Here is a 13,085-nt window from a genome sequence, read left to right as displayed (position 1 = left end):
GATATCCAAAATCATAATGCATATTCAGTTCATGTAATAATGCATTTACAACTGATGTGAACTCACAGCTAGCCGCTAGCCATCCATTGTGAGTCTCGCTCTGGTGAATTTTCTCGACTCGGCAGAAGATGGTGCCCGCAGCGCTTTCAAATGAATTTACTTGTTTCATTCGCTTATTAAATGTAGGGAATAGTGAATGAGGGTATAGGGTGAAATTTCAGACACAGCCCTGAATATTCTAGAAAATTGGGAACAGGTCGAAACCACCTAGCAACCAATATAGCACTAACAACCACTAAACACACATTAGCCACACCCTGGCAAACACCCATAATGCCTTAACATTGCTTCTTCAAAGACTTGCTTATAGTAGTTTGATACTACTATGCCACTGATCTACTGCGCATTATTTGAGCATGTGATTTTAGACCTCACTGCCCCTGTTCTCTCCTGACTCTTAATAATATTTTTAAAGCCGTTTCCTTGGCAACGCCATGCAGGCCCATTTTTCTTGTCTCGCATGTAAAGTCTAGTCAGGGACCCCTGGGAGGAGCAATCTATCGCCCGCTTTCTCCACTGCGTCTGCAAACCGTAATTCCCAATAACGTTCGACAGCTTGGAAAGGTAGACGCGGGATTATAGAATGACACTAACGCCAGATCTGCCAAAATGGCCGCCAGTTCACAGAAATGGTGAAGTGTGTCCCGAGGGCCCAGATATCCAGAGAGAGACATCTTTACAGCCAGTAGCTCAGCGGAGATTAATTTAACTGTGCTGTATTACCTTTGAGAGACTCCTAAAACTCATGACCCGAATGCGGTTTCTTCGCGACCTGGCCTAAATGTATTAAAGTGTCTGAAACTCCCGTAAAATCTGCTTGATAGCGTGCTGATTGTTTCCCAAGTGTAGCAGTGTTTTCCTTGGCACTCCAATTCTCCTCCATCTCTTGTTCTCTGTGTCTGTTGCTCTCTTATTCTTATACATATCCTTGAGGAAGATCATGTACTTCAGTCCTGCAAAGTATCTACATCTGTGTGCCATCATTAGCACACTACACACAGCTGGCTGTACTTCAGGGATAATGTTGAGATGCTGCGCTCATTTTCCATACTTCATCCCAACACCCAAAACGCCTGTCCCATGTAAATATGCAACTTAAATTGCTTACATATCTGAATATAACAACATTTAAAAAAGTAAATAAATAAAATAAATAAATAAAAAATGCATGTAACCGAGTAAAATAAAAAATAACAAATGTGAACTACGGCTGTCACAATATCAGATTTTCACTACATGGTTATTGTTACAACCTTTTATAAGGCATGGTCTAGGGTTGAAAGGAGCAACATTTACACTATGGTAAAAATTGTGAAATAATGCTGGTGGCAAGTGACAACATGCTGACGACAAAATGCCAAAGAAATGTGTGATAAATATACAAAAATGAAATTATGATATCAAATAATATTTACAAAATTGATATTAATAAAGGAGCAAAAAAGTATAAATATTAAAGGTGTGATGAACTGGGCTTGTTTATTGTTTTATACTGTTGTATGAGATCTACTTATGACGTTCGCATGGTTTTTACATTCAAAAACATCAAAATAAATAAGTAATAGGCTATTTTCTACCCGGGTTTTGAGGCCTGCTTTTTAATTTTAGTCTCTCTGCAAATCCATCGTCAACCTCTGCCTTTTTCACAAAGGAATCCGCGGTAATGTTTTACCCACGTGAGCTGGAACCTCTTTAAAAATAAACTTCAACCACGCATTACTAATGTTGGAATCGAAGGAAGGTTATGCAGCGACTGTGTTCTTGCACAACCAGACACCGATTCCACAATATTTAGCGATCTTTAATGGCATGATCTTTAATCTGGTTCCGTGCAACTTGTGTTACTTCAGTACTGTCGTGCGCGAACCAGTGGGTGGGGCTAGAGAAGTAGTCGTTGATATTTTTCTGTGGAGGCGGTGTTCAACCTGTCATAGATAGGTGCATTCCAAGACCTGCCGTTCGCTGAGCTTGGTGTCAATAACAGTTGTAATTTCAGTAACAAGTGCGTTTTCAGTTCCGACAAAGGATGTTCGCTTGAATACGATTCCCTCTTATACAACAAAAGTTCGGGTTAAAATTGTGGTCTTAACTCATCGCCCCTTTAACAATTTGAATAAACAACAGAAAAAAAAAACGTCAACCCAAGAGAAAAGGGAAAATTAATGACGCCAAAGGAAAGAACATAATAAACAAAGAGTTCTAACTTAGTTTAAACCACTAACCTAAATAAGCAAAGAAAATCGCAGAAAGAGAGAGTTTGTAACCATTGTGGCTCGTAAGGCAATTTTAAACAGGTGCTGAATACTGTACAATATTGCCATATTTGTATAATACTGTCAGAACCGGAAGAACTGAACTCAAATGCAGATACAGTCTTAGCAACAAAACTTTTACTGGATGAGTAACACAAGGGAAACAAACAATAACGACCGAGCCGAGCTCGGGAAAGTTCAAGGAGAAGACAGAGGCGGAGTCAAACAGGCGGGTGATCACTCGAAGCACGAACAGAGTCCGAGGGGTAGATCCAGAGAGTAGTCAGCCAGGCAAGGGTCAATCGAGGCGCAAACAGAGTCCGAGGGGTAAGGCACACTCGTAATCCCAGGCAGAGGTGAGAGTAGAAAGGCGGGTCGGGTCCCGAATAGTAAATCCGTCTCAGGAACCAACTTCAGCCACAAGACACGCACGAAAACTAGACTAGAGAAAAAACAGTAAATCCAACAGTAGAAAAGCTGGAAGGCCAGCGCGGGGATAACCAAACAACGCAACAGCAAAGAAACAGAGAAAAGAGAGAGAATATAAAGGGACAGAGTGACAAGGGAGAATGAGTAACAGGTGTGCGCTGCTGAGCCGCTCGGCTGATTGCCAAGCCGCATCATCTGCGCAACATAGAAGGGTAGAGTGGAGGAAAACAAGCCAGTGAATAGGAAGATCAAACCCGGGACCTGACAGTACCCCCGCCTCCTGAAGCGTCTCCCGGCGCGCTTGCGGAAGTGGGACGGCTGCGGTGGAAGGCGTCGATGAGGGAGCGGTCCAGGATGTCCCGAGCCGGAACCCAGCTCCTCTCCTCCGGGCCATAACCCTCCCAGTGCACTAGGTACTGGAATCCCCGGCCACGGCGTCTAGAGTCCAAGATCCGCTTGACCTTGAAAGCAGGAGCGCCTTCAACGATCAAGGGTGGGGGGAGGGGAATGGGGGAGGAAACAGGGGAGTGTGGGGGGAACACAAAACAGGTTTGACTCTAGAGACATGAAAAACAGGATGAATACAACAGAAGGGATTAGACAATCGAAGCTTGACCGCCACCGGGCTGATGACCTTGACGATGGGGAACGGTCCAATGAACCTGGGTGCCAATTTGCGGGCCGGGACCCGCAAAGGGAGGTCCTTGGTAGAAAGCCAAACTCGTTGCCCACATACGTATCTAGGGGCCCGCCGGCGGTGACGGTCTGCGGTGCGCTTGGTGCGATCCTGGGACCGGACTAGCGCTGCCCTGGCCCTTTTCCAGGTGCGTCGACAGCACTGGATAAAGGCTTGGACAGAGGGGACCGCCGCTTCGATAGCCTGGGAAGAAAACACAGGGGGTTGGTACCCTAGACAACACATGAATGGAGACATCCCGGTCGCCGATACCGGCAACGAGTTGTGAGCATACTCAACCCAGGTCAGCTGCTGTCTCCAGGTGGAAGGATTGTGGGCAGCCATGCATCGGAGCATCCTACCCAGGTCCTGGTTGGCGCGCTCGGTCTGCCCGTTGGTTTGGGGATGGAATCCGGACGACAGGCCGGCGGACGCACCAATCTGTCGACAGAATTCCCTCCAAAATTGGGAGATAAATTGAGGACCCCTGTCCGAAACCACCTCCTCATGAAGACCGTGGATACGGAGGACCTGGTCCACCAAAACCTGGGCCGTCTCTTTAGCTGAAGGGAGTTTGGGGAGGCCGATGAAATGGGCCGCTTTAGAGAAGCGGTCCACCACGGTTAAGACCACCGTATTGCCACTGGACGACGGGAGACCTACCACGAATTCCAGGGCAATATGGGACCAAGGGCGGGAGGGGACAGGTAGCGGACGTAACAAACCAACGGGAGGCGCATTGGAAGACTTATTTTGCGCGCAGACCGGACACGCCCCCACGAACCGGTGAATGTCTTCCTTCATGGCTGGCCACCAAAACCGCTGGCGGATGGCAGCCAGCGATCTCCCGACACCTGGATGGCAGGTGAGCCTGGAAGAGTGGCCCCACCGAAGGACCGCCGTGCGGACCGATCCAGGAACAAAGAGCAGACCCGAGGGACATTCTCGGGGCGTTTCGACCTCGACCAAAGCTCGCTTAACGCGCTGCTCGATTCCCCAAGTAATCGCCCCCACCACCCGACCCTCAGGGAGGATAGTGTCAGGAGGAGCGGGCGGATCACCTGCTGGTGTGAAGCATTGAGACAGCGCGTCAGGTTTACCATTTTTGGAGCCTGGCCGGTAGGACAAGCTAAAGTCGAAACGTCCAAAGAATAGTGCCCAACGAGCCTGCCTGGCATTGTCGTTTCGCAGACCGAATGTATTCCAGGTTCCTATGGTCGGTCCACACAATGAAGGGAACGGTAGCGCCCTCCAGCCAGTGACGCCACTCTCCCAGAGCCAACCGCACTGCCAACAACTCCCGATTGCCGACATCGTAGTTTCGCTCTGCAGGGGACAAACGGTGAGAGAAGTACGCACAGGGATGTAATTTCAGATCGTGCGAACTAACCTGGGAGAGGACCGCTCCGACCCCAACCTCCGAGGCATCAACCTCCACCACGAACTGACGAGTGGGATCAGGGGTGACCAGAACAGGTGCGGTGACAAACCTGTTCTTAAGTTCGTCAAACGCAGCCTGAGCCGCCGCTGACCACTCAAATCTGTTCCTAGTGGAGGTCAATGCCGAGAGGGGAGCCGCCACCTGCCCAAAGTTCCTGATGAATCGCCGATAAAAATTGGCGAAACCCAGGAACTGTTGGACCGCTTTCCGGGAGACAGGTGTCGGCCAGTCGGAAACGGCCCTGACCTTCGCAGGATCCATGCGAACTCCTCTCTCCGAGATGAAGTGACCCAAGAACGAAACCGACCGGGCGTGGAACTCGCACTTCTCCACCTTGACGTACAGCTGGTTCTCAAGCAACCGTTGGAGAACTTGTTTGACATGACGGACATGCATCTGGAGGGAAGAAGAGAATATGAGGATATCATCCAGATACACAAAGACAAATCTGTCAATCATGTCATGAAGAACATCGTTAACAAGTGCCTGGAAAACAGCCGGAGCATTAGATAGCCCGAAAGGAAGGACTAAATACTCAAAATGCCCAGTGGGGGTGTTAAAGGCTGTTTTCCATTCGTCCCCCTCTCTAATCCGGACCAGGTGGTAAGCATTGCGAAGATCCAACTTTGTGAAGAACTTCGCTTCCTGCAAGAGTTCAAAGGCTGAAGCCATAAGGGGTAATGGATAGCGATTCTTAACCGTTATGGCGTTCAGACCTCTGTAATCAATGCAAGGACGAAGCGAACCATCCTTCTTCTTCACAAAGAAGAACCCCGCCCCAGCCGGAGATGAGGAGGGATGAATGATACCGGCTGCAAGAGATTCGTTCAAATAGTTCTCCATGGCCGCTCGTTCAGGAGCAGCCAAGGAGAACAGCCGTCCTCGAGGTGGAGAAGAGCCAGGGAGAAGGTCGATGGCACAATCATAGGGCCGGTGGGGAGGCAGGGACGAGGCTCGAGACTTGCTGAAGACCGCTCTCAACTCATGATACTCCACAGGAACCCGGGACAGATCGACCCTTTCCTCCTGAAACACAGAAGAGGGAGAGAGAGGGGAACAAGCAGAGACAAGACAGTGAGCATGACAAAATAAACTCCATCCCGATAAGGTACCCTGAGCCCAGTTGATGGACGGGTTATGGCGAACGAGCCAGGGATGGCCAAGAACTATGGGAGCCATAGGAGACTTAAAAACAAAAAACTCTAATTCCTCTTTGTGGTTGCCAGATGTAACCATGTTCAAAGGAGCGGTAATAACGGACACAGTTTGCAGAACCCTACCATCAAGGGCCCGGACGGTGATGGGTGGACGGACCGGCCGCATGGGGAGTCCTCTTGCGCGAGCCCAGGTCTCGTCCAACATATTGCCCTCCGCCCCAGAGTCCAGCAGCGCCAACTCGTGGAATGAGGAGGTGTCAAAACTGAGAGTTACGGGCAGAAGAGTGCGAGTGCGATGGTTGGGGAAGACTGAAGTAGCGCTCGCCAGGATCCCCCTGACTACCGGCGAGCGTTGGCTTTTAACGGACACTTGGAAGCCTGGTGACCTTGACCACCACAGTAGAGGCATAATCCCTCGTTCAGACAGCGAAGTTTCTCTTTAGCTGGAAGACGTAGTCTACCCAGCTGCATGGGTTCGGCGTCCTCGGCGAAAGCAACCCCGGTGTCCTCGGAAGACGGCTCGAGCGGTGACCGCCACTCTGGAGATTTGACTGGGGTCTTAACCCGGCGACGTAACTCCATCCTGGCATCTAGCCGAATGGCCAAGGCTATGAGGTCGTCCAGAAGTTCCGGAGGGTCACGAGCATATATCTCATCCTTAACATCCCCGGCCAACCCCTCGAGGAAACGTGCAAACAATGCCTCAGGATTCCATAGGCTGGTCGTCGCGAGCGTGCGAAATTCGATCGAGTAGTCTGTCACCGAGCGACGCCCCTGCCAGAGAGCCGCTAGTTGTCTCGATGCCTCCTTGTCTCGATGCCTCCTCGATGCCTCCTTACAGAACGGTCAAACACCTTTATCATCTCGTTCTTGAAATCTTCATAATTAACTGGAGAACTGGAGTGTACCGCCCACCATGCCGCACCCCAATCCCGGGCACGACCTGCCAACAGCGAGACGACAAACGCCACTCTTGCTCGCGGTGAAGCGTATGTGACTGGCTGTAGAGAAAACACAACCTCGCATTGAATGAGGAAGGCACGGCAAAGTGTGGGCTCACCGTCATATGGGAGAGGATTGTTGACACGGGGCTTGTGCACACGCTCCGGGCTGGCATCATGGGGCTCAGACAACTGGAGTTGTCCCAACCAGGCCGAGAGACCCGCAACTTGGGCAGTTAATGTTTCAACCGCCTTTTGGGTAGCAATCAGGCCCTCTTGATGTAATCCCAGGCAGAGGTGAGGGTAGAAAGGCGGGTCGGGTCCAGAATAGTAAATCCGTCTCAGGAACCAACTTCAGCCACAAGACACGCACGAAAACTAGACTAGCGAAAAAACAGTAAATCCAACAGTAGAAAAGCTGAAAGGCCAGCGCGGGGATAACCAAACAACGCAACAGCAAAGAAACAGAGAAAAGAGAGAGAATATAAAGGGACAGAGTGACGAGGGAGAATGAGTAACAGGTGTGCGCAACATAGAAGGGTAGAGTGGAGGAAAACAAGCCAGTGAATAGGAAGATCAAACCCGGGACCTGACAAATACACAGTATTGATAATCATAGTTTTTAATATCACGATTAATACATTGCCAATACTTATATATTGACTAAAGAGACGTGATTATTTGTCTTAAGTTCCTGATTCTGTTTGGCTAAACCCATCATTCTATGGTTAAATTTTCTATTCAATTGCTAAATCTTTTAACTTTGGCCGTGTGATGCCGGACCAATCGACTTTGTGTCAGGGTCTATTTAGCTGAGTGTATGCATTACCAAAATTTTACTTAATTTCTAATAGTAAAAGGCTCCAGATTTTGTTCCACGCGTTTAACAGCACCTGGATCGATAAATGAGCATCCCATGTGCCAACGAGCCTCTCCTCAGCTAGAATTAACTACTGATTGAAACAAACCAGTCATTTCCCAAACGCTGAGAACATGCTTCATCCAGCACGTTTGTGTGAAACCGATGCTGGTTTGATGCACTAGTGACTATGACAAAGAGGGGCATTGCCCAGTAAACATTTCTCAGGCGCTCAGGCTAAATCCACCCACTGACGGCTATCTGGCAGCACACTTTAGGTGTGGTTGGGAGTTTTAGCCGTGGGGTGAGGAGGTCACCTTGGCCAACATGCCAAGGCCAACCGTGTTTGTGTCCAGGGTGTACCCCTCCATTACTCAAAACGCTGGCATTAGAAGGCATCATCCATTCCTGGGACTGTGACAAAGGTGACCTCAGAGCCCTGACCCTAGATCAGGATGAAAATTGGGGAATTGTATACTTACAACGAAGGTCATTGGAAATGACAAATCAATGATAGTTTAAACAAGCTGATCCAGGAAAAATTACCAGAAGACCATGATGCTAATCACATGAGACACGCGATAGAGGCGAAGAAGAGGCGAAATGATGTTTCATAGGCTTGTTTTTGTTGATGTTGTGTTGTTCTTAATGAGGATGCGTGCTTTTATGAATCCTTTTATGAATGTTTGACGTCCTTTAGACATCATTTATTGGAAAGTTGTATAATTCCAGATGTCAGATGTTTTACCATTAATTCCACATGATTGTCCAACCACATGTTCTGACAGACAGTTGAATAATTTTGAGACGTTTCAAGAAGAAGAATATCCCTCTCTGTCTTGCCATGTACAGTAATATGGCTAACATACTGATTTATGATGCAGGATATTGACTATGCGGTGAGATCATGGGTCATAGAATGACACTGGATAAATACGCTCAGAAGCTAGCGTGGCTAAAGCCGACGTTTAGCCTGGTGTTGAAAGATGAGGGGTTTAGAAGGATGAGACCAGTTTCTTCTGGATTAATGTGAGTTTTTTTTTTTGGTCTTCTGGGAATGTGACCGTCTGTAGAGAACTAGACTAGCCAGCAAAGAGTTACACATTAATGCTCACAGGAAAGAAGCTAATGTAAACTACACTTATGCCCATTCACCGCATGACAGACGGGTGGAGGAAGGGTGTAATCTTTGGCATTCGGCATATGTAGCGTTTTATTTTTTTATGTTTAGTCATAAACAAAAAATGTTTTTTAGTCATAAGGTGCTTTAACAAATACGTCACATACATCATTTTCATACATTTAATGACATTTTTCCATTAGAGGATATGTGTGAGTAGTTACAAAGTTCTGAACTACTTGCCTTTTATGCAGGAGTCAATTATTGTGATTATCTGTGTTGTTGAATGCAATGTTGTCTAATAACTTTACAGCTACTTAATTTACATGTAAGGATGGCCATTGTTTTATTTTTTAGCAACAAAAGTTACATTTTAGCAAATATGTCTTATCATATTTTTGTCAACCCTTTGGTGTCCTTAAGGCCTTTACACATACAGTCCGAAATTTGCGTGCAAAATTTTCGCACATTAAAAAAATGAATACGACCTCACGTTGTGTCAATCACATTTACACACTGCCTCCGATATTTTCATCCGTCATAAAAGAATTCGGACCGGGTTCGTTTTTTCTGCGTTTTTCGCATCCGTAGCAAGCATTTTGTGGTGTACACTATTTTCCACCTTCGAGGGGATTCAGTATATATATTTTTAGTGTGCTGTTCTCAAAAACACACACATGCATTCAGATGCCTACACAATTATCTTAAACAGCCAGAGAATGGATCATCCAGCCTGCCTTTAATAACATAATGGTGCTGAAGGACTAACCTCCGCTCTGAGCTGTCATCGAAAGTATCAGACGACATCAGTAAGTCTTGATGGCTTTAGAGGCAGGCGTGTCTCTTACAGACACAACCGAGATGCCGAGAGGGACTCCAGTTCTATCCCAATCCAATCAAATATGCCTGTCATTTATGTTGCATCATTTTCTTGGTCCTATGAAATCATTAGCAAATAGTCAGATGTGTGCAAACTCCATTTGGAAGACAAAATGTTGATGCAAAATTGTAAACACTGATTGGTTTATTAGGATTCTGAGTGAATGTTTGGGATGGAAGTAGAAACCGAGTTGAAGACTTTTTTCATTAGACTGCTGTCTGAGTTTGTGGTTACTAGGAGATGTTGTCATGTTCTGTTGTGTAATGCAGTTGCCTCCAGCTCTTTTCTCTCTAATTGTTTTGTCCAGTGATGTACGAGTGTTTACTTGCCCCCTCGAAGTGGGATTTAAGTGGAGATGTTCATACGGATAAACAAAAGACTGATTAAATGAAACTACCCCTGTCCCGAACCTGTTCTGTTCATGAACAACATGAATGCTCATAACTTCTCATTGAAACCAACTTTGAATTTGAAATATTACAATTCGGCACATAACTTGCCCCCCATTTGGATATTCCATTAACTTGGAGGAGTGAGCCCTGTATCTAGAGACCATAAAATGTAAAAAAAAACCTTTTGAATTCTTCACCCTAAACTCCCTAACAACCAGTCAGCAATGTACTGTTTGCCGCCATTGCAGTGCATCTTTTTTTTTTGCTTTAAAATTAATGTAAAATTGTATAGACAATGTGCTTCAGAGACAAATTTTGAGTAAACCAGAAACAATTGACCTAACAACAGCCAGTTTAGTTGACTAGTCTATCTCCGATAAAGCTGGTTGCCCTGGCATAAAGATGTTCTTCCAGGGTGAGTAAGAAAGAGCTCTTATGTCAATCTTCTCAGAATGTGCTGGCTTAGTGCTGGAAATCGACCTGTCTTTGCACTAAGTATTTCTGGGCTTCCTGCCCTGAGTGATTGAGAGAGTCAGTAAAGACATCCAAAACCATTGTCAATGTCTTATAAATTTGGGAATTAATATCTGAGAGTATTTTGAAAATGGAATAAATAAATAGGTACGTAGGTAATAATAGCATTAATATGTAATAATTATTCTATTAAACGCAAAATGCGATTTGACGTCTAAGGCTATGATTACATTTGACCTTTTTTTGAAGCTGCTAGTATCTGTTTTACACAAGCGGCAACCTTCCGATCTCTTTCGTGAAGCCAACACGGAAGTGACTTAAATTGCAAATCATCGAGTGGCCGCTAGAGACTGGCTCCAAAACAAATATTTTGGTCTATATAGCTAATTTTGCCCTTCATGACAACTGTGAGTGGAGTGATTTTATATTATAACTCATTCGTTTAACTTATATTAAGCCTTAAAATTCTGCATAATTAAGGGAGTGGCCACTTGAGTGGTTTCAGCAACCAGGCACCTCAGCACCAACCACGTCCCGCCTCTTTGCACCATTTTCGATTATCCGGGAGTGACGTGCTGCTAAGTTGGCGACGGCCGGCTTCTCCCACTTTAGGCTTCCAAAAAGGTCCTCAGAAACCTGTGGGTGATGTCACGAACACTACGTCCATGTTTTATGCAGTCTATGGTTTAACATTATAATCCTTTGGAGTGAACCGTGTTTTCCTGAGCGCTTTTTTAAACGCCAGCACAGCTCTGCAGCCTAGAGCGTCTTTTGAAGTTGAAAAAAGTTAAACTTTTCGGAAAAAAATGCCCTACGTCAAGCACCTTTTTCATTGCTAACCAATGACAAGCGAGTAGCGAGACCTGTCGTTTCCAATACAACATACGAGGAAGGTGATTGGTCGAGCAGGATCAAGCTCGAAAAAATAAAATGGCGGTTGGAGCATAGTTTTGTATAAATTAAAGGTTAATTTTCACTTTCAATAACTTTTGATAGCATTTCTAGAAAAAAGTATTGTGATTTTTAATATGTGATTAGTTGTTGCAAAGACGCTCTCTGTTTATAATTTAAATAGAATAACGCTGCCTATGAAGCCTGTCAAAATCTGTCTCTCTGAGCTGCACCTTTGTTAACTTTTTCTCGTTAAAAAAATAAGTCAAATGTCTTTTCTTTTACATAAAATGAAAGTAAACTATCAAGTTTTTCAAAAATGACAAGATATTCTGCATATAAGACCACCATAACAATTGTCCATACAATTTTTCACAATTACACTAACATTCTCATGAAGTTATGGTACTGAAATTATGATTCTATAAAAACATTTGTGCTGTCAATCGATTAAAAAAATAATTGGATTAATCACAATTTTTTCTGTGATTAATCACGATTAATCGCACATAACAATTATATTTTAAAATATACTTTTACATTTTAAAAATGTCACATTTAATCTTCAAATTGATGTAGAAACAACATATTTCTTTAACAGCATCATTTTATGAAAGCTAACATTCTGATATTAGTATTGTAACTGATGTCTCTATTAAATTGATTATTTTAACATGAATTATAGCCATTAAACAGTATAATTGAGAGCTCATGTAGAAAATATACAGAAATTGAAGGACACTTTACAGTCTTTAATGCTAAATTATAAATTAAATGCAGAAGAATTCTCATTAAAGCTACAAAATCACATTGATTTATTCTTTTATTTTGTTCTTTGATTAACATTAGTGACAGGAGTCACAGCAGTACGTTTAAGAATGTGGCCCCTTTAAGAGCTGTCTCAGTACGCAGATCTGCCTGTCACCGCACCCCCATTTTCACAACACTTTGCATTCATTTAAAATTTTATTTTACACTTTGAAGTCTGTGCTTAAGAAAATGCTAGACAAAACGGGCTTTCTGACATTATCTTGTGTGGTTTTATCCATTCAAGCACGAAAGAGACATAGATGCGCTGTCTGACAGAGATTCACCGAGCAGCCTTTAGCCCGTGACTGTATACACCAGACTGGACCTTGCGTTGCGTTTTGCCGCGTCCTACAGTTTAGAAGCTGTCTATCTTCATTGAACGCGTCAAAGCAACTGTTTCAAATCGCGCTTAAGTGGTTTAAAAGCCTGTACACGAATAAGAGCGTGATTACATAATGTAACGCTAGACAAAGGATGTCAAAACAAACGGATGCTGCGTTAATTGCGATAAATATTTTCTCACGCGTTAATTTGAAAAAATTAATCGCATGCATTAACCCGTTAACGTTGACATTACTAAAAAAATATATCATTATCCATTGCAGTTCTTTAATCACTTAATTGGTTAAGTTTATTCAAACAAGTGTGATGTGATGGGTTGTGAGACACACAAAAACTGTCTTTTGGTATCATTCCCATCAAA

The 13,085-nt window shown here is 44.7% G+C and overlaps 1 protein-coding gene across 1 annotated transcript in view; it reads left to right on the top strand.

The window, feature by feature from the left end:
• The window catches only part of LOC130558320 (A disintegrin and metalloproteinase with thrombospondin motifs 16), an 83,744-nt gene that overhangs the window by 60,448 nt on the left and 10,211 nt on the right, over positions 1-13,085 (top strand). The window lies entirely within an intron of this gene.

This window comes from Triplophysa rosa, linkage group LG8 (assembly GCF_024868665.1).
Source record: "Triplophysa rosa linkage group LG8, Trosa_1v2, whole genome shotgun sequence".
NCBI classification, from domain to species: Eukaryota; Metazoa; Chordata; class Actinopteri; order Cypriniformes; family Nemacheilidae; genus Triplophysa; species Triplophysa rosa.
This window is presented reverse-complemented; position numbering and strand designations above follow the sequence as displayed.